Genomic DNA, 20,748 nt, shown 5'->3' on the forward strand with positions numbered 1-20,748 from the left:
TACTCCGCCACCGCCTCTCTTGCGCATGCATAGTATCGTTATCGGGGCTATTGGAGGTATCGGAACGATCTACTAAAACTCTCTATTGTAGCGGACCAGTTGGTTTTTAACGGTTGTTTGTTGTCAAACTCTTCGGAGTAGAGTGTAGACCGCTGGGTTCATCTGCCGAACGCTGTAACTCGTGGTCAGCACGAGCCGAACGCTGATGCAGTATTCGTGCCTCTGCCCGGTTTACTTTAGGCAGGGATGGGCAAAATACATGGAAATGTGTATTCAAATACAAATACAAAATACTTCGTCAAAAATGTATTTAATTACAAATCTAATTACAATTCCAGAAAAGCATTTAATTACAAGATACAAATACACCCAAATGTATTTGGTCTCCTCAAAATATTTTTCCAAATACGTTCCTCAAAATTTGCGGCAGCGACTTTAGGGCACCTGCAACGGGTTTCTGGGTATCTCATTTTAATTTTGCATCGCTCACTCGGGAGTTAGTGTGTGATGCTCTAGTAACATAATAGAAATATAATCACAAAAAAATCTAATTAGCTTACACGTAATAGGTGAAAAAAGTACAGAGCTTCAAGCAGCTTTTTTTGTCGATTACATTTTGGTATAGACCAGCAAAGAACCGAGACGACCAAGACGCGCAGCACTAGCTAGAGATTTTTTTTATTGTTGAAACTCGCACCAGTTACGAAAATCTGACGACCCGCGCATTTAGAATGTTCCAGGCAAAAATTTGGATGGAAATCAGGCTGGAAAGCATCACAAGTTGTCACAGGCCCTTATTTAGTCAGTCTGCCTGTGAACGTCGATTTCGTCACTATTCTTGCCCTGGACTAGCACCCTAATCACAAAGTCCCTAGACGCTTGTGTTTGATTGAGAGACACTGCATTCGGCGCAGAACGTAGTTTTCTTCCTGCTCTGGACAATGCCTTTAAAATAAAGCCGGAGGAGAAAAAGAAAAAAGCCCCATGGCCGAATAAAGGATTTAGACTATATCTTACAACCACATGCATAAAAACAAGAACTGTAACTTTGGCAATAACATTTATTTAACGTAATACAGGCGAGTGCCGCGGGCGCCCGGCGTGCCCGGGCGCCCGCGGTGAGCGAGACGCGAACTGCCGCGGGACTGGTGCATGAAGAGATGAAGAGTATCTTGGTTTGCTGTTGCCGTTGGCGTTGAGATGAAGAAAGAGCAGCTTTGGACAGGTCTTAGGATGAGCAAAATGAATCGTGACAATAAATTTGAGGGATATATTTTCACCCACAAAATTGTATTTAATTACAATTGTATTTGAAATACCCACGTATTAGTATTTAAATACACACGTCAAATACATTACCCAATTTGTAACTAAATACAAATGCAAAATACGCAAAGTATTTGAAATACTGCCCATCTCTGACTTTGGGTAACGCCGAAATTTCAGCACGTAATAATATTGCCGCGCGCGCAGCTGGCCAAGTAGGCAACGCGCGCGTGGCCTAACGGCAGACTTGGAAGTAATCCGTTACAAGTAACGGGATTACTTGTAATTAACTACTTTTTGAGTAATTTTGTAATTAATCCGTTACTTTTCTAGAAATGTAATTTCTAACGTAATTTCATTACTTTTTTAGTAACGGATTACCACAAGTTACTCGTTACTTTTTTTTGTTATTTCAATTTTTTTTTTTTTCAATATTTCAAGCATAATTATAAAAATGTGTTTTTTAAGTAGCGTCACCGAGTTCGGGAAGGGGGAGAGGGGGGGGGGGCACCTAGACTGAAGCCAAAAGCTTGTGACGGGATCTCGGCAAAGGTAAAAAAAGGTGGAAAGGGGGAAACAAGAGGGAATCGACTCTGCTATCCCCTTAGCACGATAACAAGGGGAGGGCCCCGACAAAAGTACTCAAAGAAAGAAAACGGGAATTTTCACACAGCTAGAGAGGCATCTTAAGACAACCGAAGCGTCGCTTACACGATGCAAAAACGCCGCGTTTCGGACGCTTTTTCTCAGAAAGAGAAGCCTTTTCTGAACCTTAGGCACTTGATTCGGAGTGGGGCGAAAGAAGAATAGAAGAGTAATGGCCCATAAAAATGTCACATGGCACGCATCTCCCAAACTGGAACTGTGGGATGGGTCTGCTGCGTCTGCTTTTTCTTTCTTCTTTTTTTTTCTTTTTGCTAAGATCATTATCGACATGTTTGTACGATGCAGTCCCAGCCCGCGTTCAGATTTTGGAAGCGGAAGGACGTGAATAAAGACATAAGCAGCACGCTTAGAACAAGCTCGAAGTTCAACTAATAGCTTTCCTTCGGGTCTTTTTCTTTAAATAAAATAGTAGCCACTACGACTTCGTGTCCACCGAGGACGGTGGGGTGTCAGCCTCCCCTCCCTTTTTTTTGCTTGTTTGCGTTTTGTGCGGGGGAGGAATCGGAGTCGCTGTGAGTTCCGAATGCGGGGCTTTACGGGACAAAAGGCCAGATGCCGTCCAGTTCTAGGAACAATTTTAAAACTCCAGTGCCTTCTGATATTTTTACGTGACATTTTTCTTACATTTTCTTGTTACACGGCAAAGAAAGTATGTCGTTTCCTTCCCGTGGTGGAGGCTCGAGGTTTCCAGCTTTCTGGTCAAGTAGAGACAAACACCAGAGCCCTAGCTCAGCCTACAAGCGAACCTAGTGTCGTCTTGGAGAACGACACTCACAATAGTGACCACATCCCCTGATGAGTTTTCCGCGAATTTGTCCTGTTTCTCTTGCTTCTATATATATATTTTTTTGTTGCAAGAACCTCGCGTTTTCGTCGTCTTAGTAGGGTGTGTAGCCCTTGTCAAATCCTGTCTTTCTCTTAACTCTATTTTTCTCCTCGTACTTATGTAGGAATGTTTCATCTATATGAAATTTTTTTTTCGGTTGTTCAATATTTTTTACCGAGGTCCCGCCTCTAGCTCGCTGATCCACGGCTACAAAATGCGCGAGAGGTCCCAGCAGCGAGCATTCAGCATGTCTCTTCCACTGTCGCCATGGCCCTCCTTGGATCCGATGTTTAAGCTGAAAGGCAGCAAGGGAACTGCGAATTTAGAGTTTCAGTGCCTGCTCTGCCTCCCCGAAAGAAAGCTGCTTTCATCTGCGAAGTCCACGAATTCGAACCTACGAAAACACGTAAAGGTAAGCGTTTTTTAATTATTATTTTTTTATTTTTTTGTGGAAACCAGTGATTTAAAAATGTAAGATTTTTGCGTAGTTCATAATTTGGCGATTGCATCACAATTTTATACTCTCAACATTGCCTTTGGTTATTTTTTTTTCAGCCCTAGTGTATCTGCTGACGTACGGCGTAAAGTACGCTTAGAACAGTTGATAAAGATGTTGATATTTACTTGAGCTCAGGGGAGCCGCGGCGAGTTGCTGAGGGAGTTTACGCAAATTGCATTTTCGGATATCGGCAGCTCATAATGCTGCTTCCAAGCATACCAGTGTGACAGGAGCGATATGGGTGTGCGATTCGGTAAAATATTTGATTTTCTAAAACGTACCATAATCCGTTTCCACTTTAAGCGTGAGCATAGCAGAAGCTACAAAAGCGAGCCCCGGGCTTTCAGTGTCACTGCCAAGCACGCGCGCTCGTGCAGTGCAATCACGTTGTTCAAAGCTTCGTGCTCGCGCTTGTAGCATCGGCTGCTCCTGGACTTAAGCTGAAACGAAGTATAGGGCTTATAATTATAAACAGTTGTGGGCTTAGCAATATACTGTTTGTAAATTAATTTATCGAAAAAACTATAAAAAAAGATTTTGGTGTCGAATATCACTAATTGAATACTTCTTTGTGGGTAAAAACAACCTAGCGCACGGGGAGCTACGAACACAATAAGTAAGAACAGTATATTTCATTCTATGCTTCTTGAAGCTTTTCCTTTATAAAGTGAGGATTCGCAGTGTCTATGCACTTAAATCAAAACCAACTCTCGAATTCCAAACAACAATGAGTCGCACAGCCAGCGCTGGCTATCGGTCAATTTATCACTGAATATTTGGGTTTGCGTTCGGAGTCAAATACCGCCGTGAAGGAGATCAATTAAGAAATGTTCAAGGACAGATCGAACTATCACGCCACTACAGTGTTTAACTTCAGCTGTGGGGAAAACAAACATAATTAGTTGAGAGATTCTGACTTGTTATTCCAGTGAGGCTTCTCTTCAATTAGTAAAGCACCGATTTAATTCTAGTTCCAACCTAACGTTAACACGGTATTTGCGTCTAATCTGTGACCCGGGCTCTATCGAGATAAATGACGCAACAAATACAACCCATGTGACTTTGTGCTAAACAATCTCAGAGGTTTGTAAAAAAAAAAAACGAGCTAGACAAAGCGTTCTGTATAGTCGATATCCCCGCTAATAAGCATTGTCAACCAAGGCGCGTGATTCTGAAAAACCCTGGCAGCACGAGTCTGTGAAATAATGCCGGGTAGCTTGTTCTAGCTAGGGTCAAAAGAGCAGACTCCCCAGCGCTTTTGACGAACCAGCTGTCACGAGTGACCATTCATTTTGCTGCCGAGTCTAGAGGAAAAGCTGAATTTGGTTTTCATTGTTTGTTTCTTAAGATTAATGCACTCAAACAAAAAGGTGTGGGTTCTGTTGACATTTGAGGAATATTGATGTGACGCTTTAGTAAAACGGGAAAAACAACTTCATTGTCCCTTTATATGTTATCATATCTTCCATTGTCTCAGCATACCTTTCTTCTACGTTCGCGTGTCTTAATCTATAACTAAAGCTGAAGAACATATAGTAGTTGAAGTGAGCTGTGCTCAACCGTTCTTTTGGCAATGTGTTGACTTAACGAAAATTAGAATTCAATGCGATAAAGTATATTTGCTTGAAACTGTAGGGGACTTATTATAATAAGTATGCACGTAACTGAATTCAAAGTTCATTTTATTTAATTTAATTTGCTCTTAAAAATTGTTCAGCTGAATTCGTCCTCAAAATTACGTAACGTTGCTCAAAGACACCATATCTCCGTTTTCACCTCAAGAACCGTAGTAAAAACAAAGTCCGGCTCCTCAGGGAGCATTACTAATTTCCACCTTTATGCGGGGAATTGAGATATACCTTTGTAAGGCAATTTTATATTACATATGTGTTATGTTCTCGAGACGTACTCGTTTCCAACGCCAAAAGCATCACTTCTTCCTCCGACAATCAAATCTCGTAACAACTAATTCGCGCGGCGTATAAACAATGCGCAAAACTTGCTGTTTTCGAAGTGACATTGAGTGTAGTAAGTTCATTCAATGAAGCTACTGACACTGGGCACATATTTTAGTTATTTAGCTTCCGCCATGCAGTTATCCTCCAACTGCGCGATACAGCGCGAACAAGACATTGGTGCTTTTTCGCGTTCAAGATTATAACTGAAAAACGAGGAAAACCGGCAATCGCTTGTTTGTGGTACAGTGCCGTGCTATCAACAATGTAAGGCTGTGAACCTGTATAAAGAAAAGTTTGGAGAGGTTTGACTCGCGCTGGAGAACTCAGGGATCATAGCAGGGTTCGATCCCCCACACTGTCCGTTTCAACAGCGATGGGCAACGTATACCGGTGTGTGGCAAAATACCAATTACACCTTTACATTTAATTGCCTTATAACCAATTCCTCATTGACAGTGGAGGCCCCAAACGCCATTCGCGGTATTTTTCTCCGCCTCTTATACTTAAACCCAAGAGAATGCAAAAAAAAAAAAAAAAATGTAAAAACGCGGATTACACGCACATTGTCTTCGGGACGGTGTGTGGATATACGTTTCTTATGCCCTGTCACGGGTTGATGTATACATGGCATTCACCAGCTTGCCTGAGTTTTTGCCTTTTCATATTGTTCATCTTATTTTGCTTTATATGCTCATAATTACAGTACGCGAAAATATCGGCTCTTTTACAGACGAAGCACCTGAGCAAGCTGAGCAGTTTTGAAGCACTAATCAAAAATCGACGCACCATCGCAGTAGTTGATCACGTTAGAGAGACTCCGCCGTCCAAGCAGCTGCGACTTGATTTTCGTGATGGGACCGTCTCACAAGCTTCACTGGACAAACTCGTTGTAAACTTCGTCATCGGCGGTATGCAGCGGTTTTCTATTGTCGAAAATCCCTCTTTTGTCGACCTCGTAAGAGCACTTGCCCCCCATAAGACTGTGCTGACGCGTAAAGCGCTGATGTCGCGCATACAAGAAGAGTACATGGCAATGAAGGATCGCTTAAAGCAGGAGCTATCCAATGTCGCCTACGTGTGCATCACTGCCGACTGCTGGACGACTTTCCGCAGGTAAGTCGTACTTGTTTGTTTAGCTTAAAAAGGAATTTTAAACATGTACATTTTATTTTTATTTTTTTTTCATCAGGTGCTTCATTGGCATAACTGTTCTGTGGCTTTTGCCACGCACACTGGAGCGAAGGTCAGCAGTTCTGGCATGCCGAAGGCTTGTGGAGCGAGCGACTTATGACATTCTGGCCGCTACAATTTCTGAAGTGCTTGAGGAATACGACCTCCAAACCAGGGTGACAAGGGTCATCACTGACAATGGATCAAATTTTCTCAAAGCATTTCGGTAAGAATCGCGTTGTTGTGTGTTACAAATTTCCTGCAAGAGAGGTGTGATATGGATTTGATACGAATACAGCTATTATGATTTTGTTTACAGCATCTTCGGGGAGAAGTCATCTGTGGGCGAGGAGGACGAGGAGATTGAAAATGAAGGCGTTGACCTAAGCAAGCTCATAGACAGCACTGAGGAGGGAATCTGTCTACCTCAGCATCACCGCTGCGCTGCTCACTGTCTGAACCTTGTGTCTACCGTAGAGGCTTCACGCGCTAGTGAAGACGACGCGTTCTCAAAGGCGTTTACAACCGTGATGAGAAAGTGCAGGTGTCTTTGGGCCAAGCAGGGACAGTCCTCAGTCGCTGCGGAAACGGTGCACAAGGTCTGCGGCGTGTACCTGCCAACTCCAGTAACAACTCGCTGGAACTCGCTGTATGATTCATTAGAATTCCTTCTGACTCTGAGGAGGAACGGAAAAGATCTACCAGCACTCTGCCGCGCACTCCATCTTCCACCTCTGAATGACCCGGTGGACTTCAATTTCATCGAGGAATACTGCGAGGTACGTTCCTAAAAATGTCTCTCAACGTGATGGTAACAGAGAAGTAAGCATTAGTTCCGATGCCCTTGCCTTGTCTTATTTTACATCGTTGTTAACGACTGCATCTGTACATATCCAACCACCTGCATTGCTATTCTTACATTAATTTATTATAGTCCGTTGCAACCCAAGAATGTAGAGCAAGGGTAAGACGGGCGGGGGAGGAGGAAGCTGACGGCACGCTGGAGAAGAGAGGGGGAACCTCCTTCTCTCTTTAGCGTTCCGTCTGCTTCCTCCTCCCCGGCCCCTCTTACCCTCGCCCTTCGTTCTTAGGTTGCAACGGACTATAGCCATTCTGACGTCAATCATACAAAATTAAATCGGATGTTTAAAATGCATATGCAACTGGAAGGCACCTACTCCACGTATAAAATATTTTAAGGTTATGAAACCTGTCGCCTGTGCCCTGGACGTGCTGCAACGTGACGACCAGATGTTCATGGGGTATCTTCTACCGACGCTGTCTGTCCTCCAACGGCGCCTAGAATATGCCATCATGAAGGGCATGCGGATTTGTGCGCCGCTGTGTCAGGCAGTCCTCGAGGGCCTGGGAAAGAGGTAATAGTTAATATTTTTTTATAGAAAATAGATAGCATATTTAGCCTTTACTGCCAACGACTAATCGCGCATTCTATATCAAGGTTCGACCACCTTATGGAGAGTAGGGAGCTGCTACTTGCGTCAGCTGTACTGCCCAAATTCCAGTTAAAATGGATCCAGAATGCTGAGAAGCGCCTCCTGGTACATAAGTTGCTGGAGGATGAAGCGTCTCTGCCATGCTACTCCCACCTGCACAACGGAGATCAAGACATCCCAAGCCCAGAACCCGAAGATTTTTTTAACTTTGGAGCCCTGGCGAATGCGCACCCGACGAGGAGCACGGAAGTTTCCCGCTTCCTGGACGCCCCCAGCGATATGCCACTGGAGAAGCTAGTGGACTTCCCGAAGATCCATATGATCTTTTTGAAGTACAACACATCGGTGCCGTCCAGTGCATCAGTGGAGCGGCTCTTCAGCCGCGCCGGTGACGTGTTCTCCCGAAAGAGAGGAAAGATGACCGACCTCAACTTCGAACAGCAACTGCTCTTGATGTGCAATAAAAACTAAGCACAAAACTTGAACGACTTTGTACATTATTTACGGCTAGTTATATTTGTGTACATACAGCTAATAAGTTGCTTTATTACCACATAGAGTGATAATAAGTGAAAAATCGCTTTTTTGCATGTATGGCTTAAAGTAATTGAAAAGTAATCGAGTAAAGTAACGAAGTAATTAATCGATTACATTTTAAAGCCGGTAATTTGTAACGGTAATCCGTTACTTTGATGACCAAGTAATTGTAATTGTAATTAATTACTTTTTACAAGCAACGGGCACAAGTCTGCCTAACATTTTTGTTGACAGTGTAATTTGATGTTCTAGTGAATTCGTGAACCGTCTTGCTGATTCGAGGTTAGAATGTTCTACACACCGAACCTTCTACGCCGAACGATCCAGAAACCCACGAGGGTACATAAGGTATTCCGCAAGGCGAGCGGAGTCAGTTTCGTCCCAGCGTTCGACTCTGCTGTTACGCCGACTTCGACGCCCGCGACGCTCTCTTATTATCTTTTGTACCCTTTTATTTTTGGCACAAGTTCGCCACATTAACCGTTTATTCATTCCTGTTTATTTCTTGTTTATTGGTCACCACCCGTGACATTTTGGTGGAGGTGCGGGGTACGGTACTCACGCGCCCTTCCAGGTGCTCCATTAAGGCGCGCAGCTCCGGATCGTCTCGTTGACGTCGTGCCATGTCATCGGTGTTCACTGCCCCTAGGAAGCACCCGTCGTCATCGTCGTCGCTGCTGCCGGGAGGTGTTTCGACAGGGGCCCTGGACAGGCAGTCAGCGTCGCTGTGCTTGCGTCCCGACTTGTAAACCACAGTCATGTTGAACTCTTGTAGCCGGAGGCTCCATCGAGCGAGGCGTCCTGACGGGTCCTTGAGGTTCGCAAGCCAGCAGAGCGAGTGGTGGTCCGTGACTACGCGGAACGGGCTTCCGTACAAGTACGGACGAAACTTCGTAATTGCTTAGACGACCGCAAGGCATTCTTTCTCAGTCGTGGAGTAGTTTCTCTCTGCCTTGGACAGTGTCCGACTTGCGTAGGCGATGACTCGCTCGGTGCCTTCTTGTACTTGAACTAGTACCGCGCCAAGTCCTGCGTTACTTGCGTCAGTGTGAATCTCGGTGTCCGCATCCTGATCGAAATGTCCAACAACCGGAGGCGTCTGGAGTCGTCGCTTCAGCTCGTCGAATGCTTGCTGCTGTTCCTCGGCCCATTCGAACCTCTCGGCGTCCTTCGTGAGGCTTGTGAGTGGTGCGGAAATCCTTGCGAAATTCCGAACAAAGCGACGATAGTAGGCACAAAGTTTAAGGAATCTTCGCACGGCCTTCTTGTCTGTCGGCGCTGGAAAAGACGCGACGGCGCGAGTCTTCTCTGGGTCGGGGCGAACACCTTCGTTACTAACCACGTGACCTAGAAACTTCAGTTCGTCATAGGCGAACCGCCACTTTGACGGCTTGAGGGTGAGTCCGGCGGTCCGTATGGCTTGAAGAACAGCACGGAGTCGTCGCAAGTGCTCGTCGAAGTCGCTGGAAAACTCTACTACGTCATCGAGGTAGACGAGACAGCTCTGCCACTTCAGTCCTGCCAGTATGGTGTCCATGACACGCTGAAAAGTGACGACGCCGTGGGATGGACCTCAAATACGAACCGCCGGAGGGCATCTCATCACACCAGTCGGAAGATGCACCGCTCGCGTCAAGATCCATGGGGAGACGTGCCCTGTGAAATTTGTCATTTTACAAGACTGTGCCAGGGACGTCATTCTTGGCATGGACTTTCTGTCTGAACACGGCGCCGTCATCGACCTTCGTGAAAACAGATTGACGCTGCGAACCGCTGTGCTACCTTCAGAGAAACCCCAAACAGCGTCAGCCGCCATCCGAGTCGCTGCCGATCACGTGAACCTGCCACCGCGATCAAGTGTTGTCATACCCGTCGTGGCCGATACAGCTATCTGCGGCGAAGTTGTCCTGGAAGGTAACCTTCAATTGCTCCTGGGAAGAGGAATGGGCGTCGCAAGAGGAGTAGCTGAACTTCAAGATGGGCGGACTGTGGTCCTCGTGACGAACTTCCGAAATGAAACGCAGCACCTCACAAAAGGTGCCGCTGTGGGCCACGTCGAGAAACTTCGGAACTCCGCCGAAATCGCCGCGATTTCTGAAGAATCATCACCACCTCAGCAAGGCAGTAAGTCGCCAGTGCAGCTTGACATTGACCCTAAGCTTCCGGGCCCAAAACGACGGCAGATGATTAATCTCCTCACCGAGTACCGCGACTGCTTTGCGACGTCGTCGAGGGTGCGCCAAACTGCCGTTGCGAAGCGCCGAATCGTTACCGAGGACGACGCGCGCCCTGTGCATCGATCGCCGTACAGAGTCTCAGTCAATGAAAGGGAGGCGATCCAGGAGCAAGTCCAAGAGATGCTGAACGACGACATAATCCAGCCATCAAGCAGTCCTTGGGCTTCTCCAGTCGTACTGGTTAAGAAGAAGGACGGAACGTTTAGGTTCTGCGTGAACTACCGGCAGCTGAACGCGGTGACGAAGAAAGACGTCAACCCACTTCCCCGCATCGACGACACGTTAGACCGGCTGCGCCACTCTCGATACTTCTCATCGATGGACCTGAAGAGCGGCTACTGGCAGATCGAAGTCGACGAACGGGACCGAGAGAAGACAGCTTTCGTCACGCCGGATGGGCTGTACGAGTTCAAGGTGATGCCCTTTGGACTATGCACGGCGCCAGCAACTTTCCACCGTGTCATGGACACCATACTGGCAGGACTGAAGTGGCAGAGCTGTCTCGTCTACCTCGATGACGTCGTAGTGTTTTTGTGCCGAAAATTCTCCGGCTCAGTCACACCAGCCACCGTCGTACCACCGCATACCACCCGCAGACCAACGGGCTGACGGAGCGACTCAACAAGACAATCGCCGACATGATCTCTATGTACGTCGACGTTGAGCACAAGACGTGGGACGAGGTGTTGCCCTACGTCACGTTCGCCTACAATACGGCGGTTCAAGAGACCACTGGATTCACACTTTTCCAGCTGGTACATGGTCGGAAGGTAACGACCATGCTGGACGCAATGCTGCCCCATGAGCCATCTGACAATGAGAGCGACGACGCCCAGGCGGTTGCTCAACGCGCCGAAGAAGTCCGCCAGCTCGCCCGACTCATGATTCAAGACCAGCAACGCGTCGACGCGGGCCGCTACAACCTTCGTCGCAGGGACGTTCACTTCCAGCCCGGAGACAGGGTGTGGGTGTGGACGCCCATCCGTCGCCGCGGCCTCAGTGAGAAACTGCTGAAACGATACTTTGGACCATACAAGGTACTTCGTCGCCTCGGCGAGCTGAACTACAAGGTGATGCCCGACGGAACACGAACATCGTCACGCCGCCCACCACGACCTGAGGTCGTCCACGTCGTGCGACTGAAGCCGTATTACGCTCGATAGGACTGTGGACCTTATGTGTTCCAAATGACCCTTTAGTTTACCGTTCTGTTTTATTTGCTTCGTTTTGTTTTTGGGTTGCATCGGGACGATGCACTTTTTAAAGGGGGGAGTAACGCCGCGCGCGCAGCTGGCCAAGTAGGCAGCGCGCGCGTGGCCTAACGGTTATCGCGCTTGCCTCCCACGCAGAAGGCCAGGGTTCGATTTCTGGCCGCGACTACACATTTTTGTTGACAGTGTAATTTGATGTTCTAGTGAATTCGAGAACCGTCTTGCTGATTCGAGGTTAGAATGTTCTACACACCGAACCTTCTACGCCGAACGATCCAGAAACCCACGAGGGTACATAAGGGATTCCGCAAGGCGAGCGGAGTCAGTTTCGCCCCAGCGTTCGACTTTGCTGTTACGCCGACTTCGACGCCCGCGACGCTCTCTTATTATCTTTTGTACCCTTTTATTTTTGGCACAAGTTCGCCACATTAAACGTTTATTTATTCCTGTTTATTTCTTGTTTATTGGTCACCACCCGTGACAATATTAGCGATACGCGCGACGAAAAGCGTGCTGTTGTCGGCTTCTCACACCAAACCAGCGGCAAAAGAGCACCTTAGGACTCAGCTCCGGCAGTGTTCCTAACTTCTACTGTACTTCCGAATCGTCGAAAGCGTCATCGCAACTCATGGTAAATAATCAGGGTCACTACTCGTGGCATCACGGTGAGGCAAATGCACGGTCATGGCGTCACGGATGGAAGCCGTAAGAGGGCGCCACCAAAACATATTGGCGCTAATCCTTCGTTTCATCCACTGATCTGTATGACAATTGCAGAATCACGCTTCCCCGCTTTGAGCCCAACGCACGATTGCGGTCACCGGTTGGCCATCTGACGACATTCGCTGAAGCGACGTCAAGGCGGTGGTCACGTGACCTCTGCCTTTGTTGTCAAACGACCTACAGATGGTAACCATGGCGACTGACAGCGCTAAAATCGTAAGATGGCCGACGATGGCCGCATTTCCGGAGCGGGGAAGCAGGATTCACCAATTGTCGTAGAGATCATTGGTTTCACCGTAAGGCCGGAATCACACTGCTCATGCAATATTCAAAAGACAGTCTGCAAACTCAAGTCACCGCAGTATCCGTGGTTCGAATGTCGCGTGCCAAGTTTCTCATTTAAACTCTTTGGCATGCGGCATACGTAGCACGGATGTCGCGGTGACTCGCGTTCGAATCTATTTGCAAACAATCGTTTTTACAAAGTATAAGTAGTGTGAGCCCGGCTTAACCTGGCAAAGAGCAAACGCTGCGGCCTCCTCGAGCCAATCAGAGAGACGAAGGCGAAGCACGTGACAGCTCCGACTAAGAGACTGAGTGCAGAGGCGAGAGTCACGTCACTTATGTCCTCCTCAGCGATTAGCTTGCCACTCAATTCGTACAAAGCGGTTTTCCTCTCTCCGTGGCATCGGCAGCAACGAGTGAGATGCAGTAGAGTCAGAGCCTTTTATACTGGGAGAGTTCGGCGGGTGGGAGGGGCTTACGGCCCGCTAGGTCAAGCGGACTCAGCGGGCGCCGCTTCCGCCATGATGTGCCTCCCGGCGAGTGGGTCCCCATTGACATGCGATGTATACGCGTGTAGGTTTTGCCGTTTGCACTTTTGTTGGCGTAAGGAGAAAGTCGAAGAATCAAGCATTTTGTTACGTTAATCATACGTTAATCATAAACTTACCTCGCACAATCGAGAACTCGGCTTCCAGTCAGCCCTTCTTGGTTTCCCAGATCTTGTGCCTTGCGCGGTTTTGTTTTCCTTGCGGAAACCGGTACATCCTGAACCCCTTTTTCGCGTTGTTCGAGCACCCAACGGCACTGCAGCCCCCCATTTCTTTTTCATCTAACGTCTGGCAGAGCGCAGCGCAGAACGATCATTTTCATCGTCGTCTCTCGCTCCATGGACTCTAGGGAGCCGACTGCCGGCTCGAGTCAGTAGGGCAAACGGGTTTTATCAGCCGCCACCAGCCTTACACCAAACAAGGGTGAAGCTTGCAATTTAAGGTTATAATTATAATGCCATTAAATGCAAAGGTGCAATCAAGCTAGACGGCAAGGCACATCATGGCGGATGCGCACAGTTGCCAGACTGTTTGATCAGTGCTGCCAGACTGGCGGCTGGATCAAAGAACCGCCGAACTCTCCCAGTATAAAAGGCTCTGAGTAGAGTCACGTATCCTTCTCTGGCACGCTGACTGGCTCGCTGGAACCATAGCCTTCACCGTTTGCCAAGTGACGGTGCGAAAGAGTATGTCCTTCCCTTTTAGGTCGCATGGAGTCCGAGTGTGAGCTACCTTTACGTCCAGCTTGTTACGGAAGTCGTTGAATCGTTGAGCTTCACTAGCTGTGGTGAGGATGTGGCTGGCATTGCTGTCTCGAATCCTGTAAAGAATATCATCTGAAACGAATAAAGTAGGAAACTGAATGATAATATGCTGCAGTGGTCGCATCCACTGTATGAGTCGCATTTCGTAATCATTGCAAACCTCGATGTCGAAATCCTGGGGATCGCATTGTTGAGAACGCCAACAATACTTCGGTGCCACTGGTGTCAGATGCTTGTTAAAGCGAGAGACATTTCTACCCAATATACCGCGTGGGTCAAAGGGATCGATGGCTGTTTGAAGGAACGGCATAAATCGGGTTTTTAATGTATCGGGCTTGGATTTACTACAGAGGAGCCTGAAGTTGGTGCAAGCTTTAGCTCAAGTTGTGGAAAGATTGGCTCGCCTGAGTAAACCAAGAAAAAAAATATGTCCCCTATATATTTTGCATGTACACTAAAAAAAAAAAAATATTATGTGTCGCTCTGGCGCTTATTCGGGCCAAATGAAGTGAAGAATACGTAAGCCAAGTCTATTTTCTTTGTATTTCACAATTTTTTCGTTCGTAGTAAACGCCACAATACCCCACAACGAGTTCCCGATATTTTGAGATAAAAGGCTTAGCGATCATTGGAGAGTTTTAGTAGATCGTTCCCATGACTCCGATAACGATAATCCGATACTCCGCCACCGCCTCCCTTGCGCATGCATACTATCGTTATCGGGGCTATCGGAGGTATCGGAACGATCTACTAAAACTCTCTAATTCTCTATAGAAAAAAAAAACAGAATTTTTATTTTATTTCTTTTGACTCCGGAAGTTTCCTGAATCCATACCCTCAATTTGTGAATACACCAGCTTCGAACATCTTTGTAGTAAATCCCAGCGCGATAAGTTAAGAAACTGATTTCTGCGGTCCTTTCAAACCGCCATCGATCAATTTGACCCACGCGGTAGTTTGCACGGCTAGCTCTTTAAACGCGGCCCATACAATGGGCACGAGGACTGTGTGAGCATTCGATTTGTGGGCTCGCGACAATCAATGCCTCGGCGGACACTGGGGTAGTGGCTCGCGTCCAACCACTGCGGTGATGAGAATAGCCGAACTCTAACAATGCCTGAAGCTCAGCACGCGTTTTCTACTTTGCCGACCCAAGCGCGTGGCTATGATTAGCATTAGGGCGGCATAGAATAGGCAGCGGGCCACGTGGCTGCTTGTTCTGGCTCCAAGCTCAGTGGATGAACGACGCTCATATTTCTCGAAATTACTTGCCGACTGCCATTGCTTAGAAAGAACAAAAATTAAGGGAAGTTTAATCCATTATTAACGTTAAGGAGTGTTTCTGAATAGTATTTAGCAAAAGTAGAAAAATGGTTTCATGGCCCCTTTAAGGCTTATTAAAGCCCACGTTGTCTCTTTTCAAAATGAACATGTGAAATAAAGAAGTGCTGGTGGTGGTGGTAAGAGGGAGGCAGTCAGAGACAGTCGGTTTATTAAAAGAAACAAGAAGTACAGAGTGAGTTAGTCTAGCCAATAGGCTGACATTGTACGCTCCGAGAAGAAAAAGGAAATTTGAAAGAATAGACGAAAAGCGCATAGAGAGTGAACAATAAAGAAAAAAGGTGAGAGGTAGAGTGTTATTCATAACAAAAATACTTCATTGTGTTATTGTGTTTGAAACCTTCGAAACTTGCTGTGCTTGTTGAAGTTGATCTTGTGGTCCAGTGGTTCGTAGGAGGTTCAGGAATATCCTTTGAAGTAACTTCCTCCGAGCACAGGCACCAAATGGGAAAATAATTTATTTTAATGTGTGCAAGGACGAAATGATGTCTTTTTAAGACTCAGGATAGATCTTTTCTTTCTTGCTCAAACTTCTGGCAGTCTTCTAGGATATGAGAATTATCTTCGGTAACACCGTAGACGTTACAGGTGTCTGTAGAACGTTTCTTCCAACGGTGAAGTAATTTTCCTGCACGTGCACTTCCTGTACGTAGACAAAAGAGAGGTGTGGTCTCCGCTCGTCGAAGACTTCCTATTTGGCACGGCTGGAGAGAAGAAGGGTGAGCTCAGGATAAATCACATATGTGTTCATTTAAAATGTTGTAACATTGCATAGGGTTGTCTTGGGTCTTGGTGCTAACGGGCAGATCCTGTGCGTTGGGAGCAAGCTGGTCTGCCTTTTTTATTTTCATGTAGTCCGACATGCGCAGGTATCCGCTGAAAGGCAGCTACGAAAGCGCCTGTTTCTAGTGATTTCGTAACTAAGTTTGCTGCCTTGCCTACTTGTGACGTTTGTCGACGTTTTTGCAGCAATTGAAGTATGGCACGAGAGTTCGTTAGTACAAGCACAACCTTTGGAGTCAAATCAAATCAAATCAAAGTTTATTTAGACAACCGTCGAGGAATACAGCTGTCTGGGGGGCCGTCACAAAAGGCATCGACATGCCTGACAAGGCGACAGCCCCCCGCCATCTCGACGTCAGTTTGCTTATCATATGAAGGGCTTCTGGGATTGCTTGCATTTCAACGGTTGTTGATGATATCATCTCTTCTAGTAGACCGCTCCTTTCGAGCTAAAAATGTGGTATACAAAAGGAGAAACTACTACTTCTGCAGGCGTGATCGACAAACAAATCTGTTGAGAAAGTAGGCGTTTGATAGCCGAATGAGTGGTAAAGTCAAAACACGAGTTTTTTTATACACCTTTTTGTTCTTCAGTGACCTTGTTACTTCTAGGCAAGTACGTATGACCTTGTCGATGTATGCGTTCCAGAGCCTGAGTGTAAGTTGGCGATAATTTAATGAAAGGCAATGAGTATAATATACGGCTGATAATGAGGGCTGAATGATGGCGTTTCTTAGAGCTTGGCGAGTTTCGCCACGATTGCCCCGCCACTCTACGCATTGCATTCCTTGCTGTGAGCGTGGTGTGCTGGCGTACACGACGTAAATAGTCAAAATAATTTTACTCCTTCTCTGGCCTTTCCCGAGAAAAAGAATGAACGAGGTTTATTCCGGAGAGATCTCTAGACCACAGTCGTGTAAACCATTGCTTGATACCGTAATGGCTGCTTGGGCGGCGTTTCGAAGGCTATGATTTCGCTTTGCTGAAACATGGATGCAAATCTCATCTAGATATAGTGATATATTGATGAGGAGAGTGTACTTGGGAAGAGATGTCGGTAATCTGGCCAGAACAAGTTTGAAAAGTATTGGCGAGATAAAGCTTTTTTTGGGTAAACATTGAGCACATCTGCGATAAGTACTGAGGGGCGCACCAAGTCGAACTTGGAGCCTTCGGTTTGTGAGGATGTTTTGTAGAAAGGACTGGACTGTTCCCGTAATAGCGATGGCCGTTATTTTTTCAAGAACAACGGCTAGATTAACGTTATCATTAGGGTTTGTAACATTGAAAGATACTGCTAATGTCAATCTCATGGTCTTGGTGACTTTGTTCACTTAAACTAAACAGATGTACGATGCTGTCTTGAGAAGAAAGCCCACGCCTGTATCCCACCATCTGGTGTGGTAACAGTTGTGATTTATTTCAAGCCACCAAGTGAGGCGAGCATTTATCATTCTTTTTATTAGCGTCATTACACAAGGAGTAAGTAAAATGGGTCGGTATCACGATGGTGCGTCACATGGTCTACCTGCCTCGTAGCCTGGAGTAACCCAGGCTGCTTTCCAATCATCTGACTGTCAGCTCAGCCCCATATATAAAAGACGAGCTGAAGAAGCTCTTGTGGACGTCCATTTAATATACTTTGCAGCATATGGTTTTAACTCCATCCCACTCGGGAGCGGTTTTTCTTTTGCTCCCTTTTAAAGGGGTATTCACACGAGGGAGAAATCCCGGGGATTTCTCCCCGGCACGCGCGCATCACGAGATGCAAACGCGAGGCTTTTGCACATCGCAAAGCCTGACGCTTTCGTGGTGGGATGCGCGTGCCGGGGAGAAATCCCCGGGATTTCTCCCTCGTGTGAATGCCCCTTAATGCACTAGTTCTTCGATGTTGAAGGCAGCGTCTAATGGGGACTATGTAGTCACAGCGCCACACATCTTGACTGCCTGGTTTTCGATAAAATAAAATTGGTCCCCAAATTGTTGTGCAGTTTCTTTTAGACTTGCCCAGACGAAACATCATCGATGCGTGTTATAGGTGCAGGAGATCGCGCTTGCCCATAAAAGCATCGAGAATTCGCAAATTTGGGTTCCAGGTTCGTTTGCATCAGCTGATGCACAGTTGTCGTCCAAGTGCTTGTGTCTTGTTTTCTTAGCATGTCGGGTTGTTACTGCATTGCCTGTGTTGAAATAAGCTTTTTAATGATGGAATACTTTTTGTTGACTTTAAGTTAAGTCTGTCCTCTGACTGCACATAGATTGAGTAACCTGAGGTCACACCTTAGATAGTGAACTGGGAGCTTTATCTTGATGGTACCTTGATCTGCGCTAACCAAGATTGCTTGTAATACGAGTTCTGGAGATGGTTTCCATGTGTGTTCTAAACGAATTTCAATTGGTAAGGCAGCTGATGCGCTATTTAGTTCCGCGGAATCCATAAGATCAAGAGATATCGGATAGTGATCGCTGCCCATTGCATCGGGGTATGCCGTTCAGCCTATGCATAAGCCTGTGGAATGAGCAGTGATGTCGATGGCGCTATATCTATCAGTAGGTCGAAAAATGTTGGCCTGCCGTCATTTGCAACAGCAAGGTTGCACTCTTCAAAACAGTTTGCTAAAGTCCGACCATGACTATCATCTCTGCTTGCTCCCCCAAAGGCTGTGACGTGCATTCCAATTGCCGCAGAGTAAGATTGAATCTTTACAGCGTTGACAGGTTTTAATGCGAAAGCATTAAATGACTCATGAAGCGATCCGGCGTTATCTGAGTGAAGCCGGCGTTATTGTCTATAGCAGGGATAAATGACACCTAAATTCCCTTGGGAGAAACGGGACCCACATAGACCATTTGCTATATTACCCAAGCATCAAGGAGAGTGCAGGGATTGGTGTTCCACGCGCCACACGAGCACGGCTTCCCCGTATAAAAGATTCGAAGTAAATAACCAAAATAAAGCGTTGATGAACGCGCGTGCATGATGCCATTTGTTTTAGGTGTTTGCTTTAGAAAAGTTACTGCTGCTGACTCCAGCACGTGCCGCGCGTAGAATACCGATCCCTACGTTCTCCTTGATGCTTGGGTAATATAAAAATAGGTCTATTCCCATTGGCTGCGACAAGTCATGTGATTCCATAGCAACGGCGTCATCGTTGCTAAGGAACCAGCCGAACGGCTGGCAGCGCTGCGGGAAAGGGAGGGGGGAGACGGGGGTATGTGCTGACCTAACGTTAGGCTTAACGTTAGGCCTAGCGTTAAGGCCGGTTCAGACACTTGCGTATTAGTGCGTTTGACTGCGTTGCGGCGAGAACCGAAAGCGAGCCACCGGCACATCTGTGCTTCGTATGAAGCGTGGAATCCAATTCAAGAAATAATCTTGGCACGCGATATAAGCAGCAGGGATGTCCTGGTTTCTCGCTGCCGCAACGCAGTCAAACGCAGTCAACCGCAACTGTCTGAACCAGACTTAACGTCGCCAACCGGTACCCGCAGCCAACGTTACTAGATTACCTCAGTCGTGGAACTCAAGCGGAAGGGGGTACCCTCCCTCACTCACTTCAATCCGCCAAGTGTCGTTCGAAGCGCCATCTCGATTTTCGTTTCATAACTGTGCGTTAAAAAGAGCAGAGATGAAGCGCCATCTAGACGCCGTGCTTCGAAACGTACGTGGCGATCCCAGCGATCCCGACCCGAGTTCACCGTGCCCGATTCCCATAGAACACGCTGCAGTTACCAAAGCAGCCGTCCGGCAGCGCGTCGAGCGACGCTTGGCGAGTCGTGGTGAGTAAGGGGGGGGGGGGGGGGGGAGGGGTAGAGCTCGTGCATGCAGCGTCTATGAGCAGTTCCGTAACTGAGTTAATCTAATAACGTTGCCCGCAGCTAGGGCGGTTATGATGACAAGGGGACACATGATTTCAGAACGCCCCGCGCCGAGCTTCGCACTCCCGCCGCCGCGTCACCCAGCGGCGCAGCAGTCACCAGCGAGCCAGCAGCGAGCCAGGGATGCTTTCGCACTCATAACTCATAAGAAGTGCTTTCTTTTACAACTTCTGAAACCTAGATTCCAATTTTTTAGCGCGGACGTACAGATGCCACGCACAAACTCTCCCCGGCGAACATGACACGCGCTGCTATGTGTTCTAGTAAATCTTGATTGTACAAATCACTCGTATTAATCTTGTACTGTGGAACACCGTTTTGACTAAAAAGGGTTACACTCTCACTTGGGAAGCCACCCGTTGTAGGATTTTGGTAGCGGTAATACCCAGAGATTCTGCAGTCATTAGAAAAACCCACTTCACTTAATGCAGGTATCGGAATTGGGGAATGTTTTGAGCACAAAGAAGGCTCCGCATGACGACGCTGAAGTCCCGCACGGTTCAACTGCATGCGAATTTGTAAATGTCGCTATTTTGCTTTTGGGTTTTGGTGACACTTTGGGGTGTCAACCATGGCACCGGTTTAAGATGGTTGGAAAAC

General features: G+C 47.0%; 1 pseudogene; it reads right to left on the minus strand.

Annotated features, from left to right (window-relative positions):
* Nucleotides 1-20,748, minus strand: part of LOC120848678 — a 53,271-nt pseudogene that overhangs the window by 9,672 nt on the left and 22,851 nt on the right.

This window comes from Ixodes scapularis, unplaced genomic scaffold (genome assembly GCF_016920785.2).
Source record: "Ixodes scapularis isolate PalLabHiFi unplaced genomic scaffold, ASM1692078v2 ptg001348l_1__unscaffolded, whole genome shotgun sequence".
Lineage (NCBI taxonomy): Eukaryota > Metazoa > Arthropoda > Arachnida > Ixodida > Ixodidae > Ixodes > Ixodes scapularis.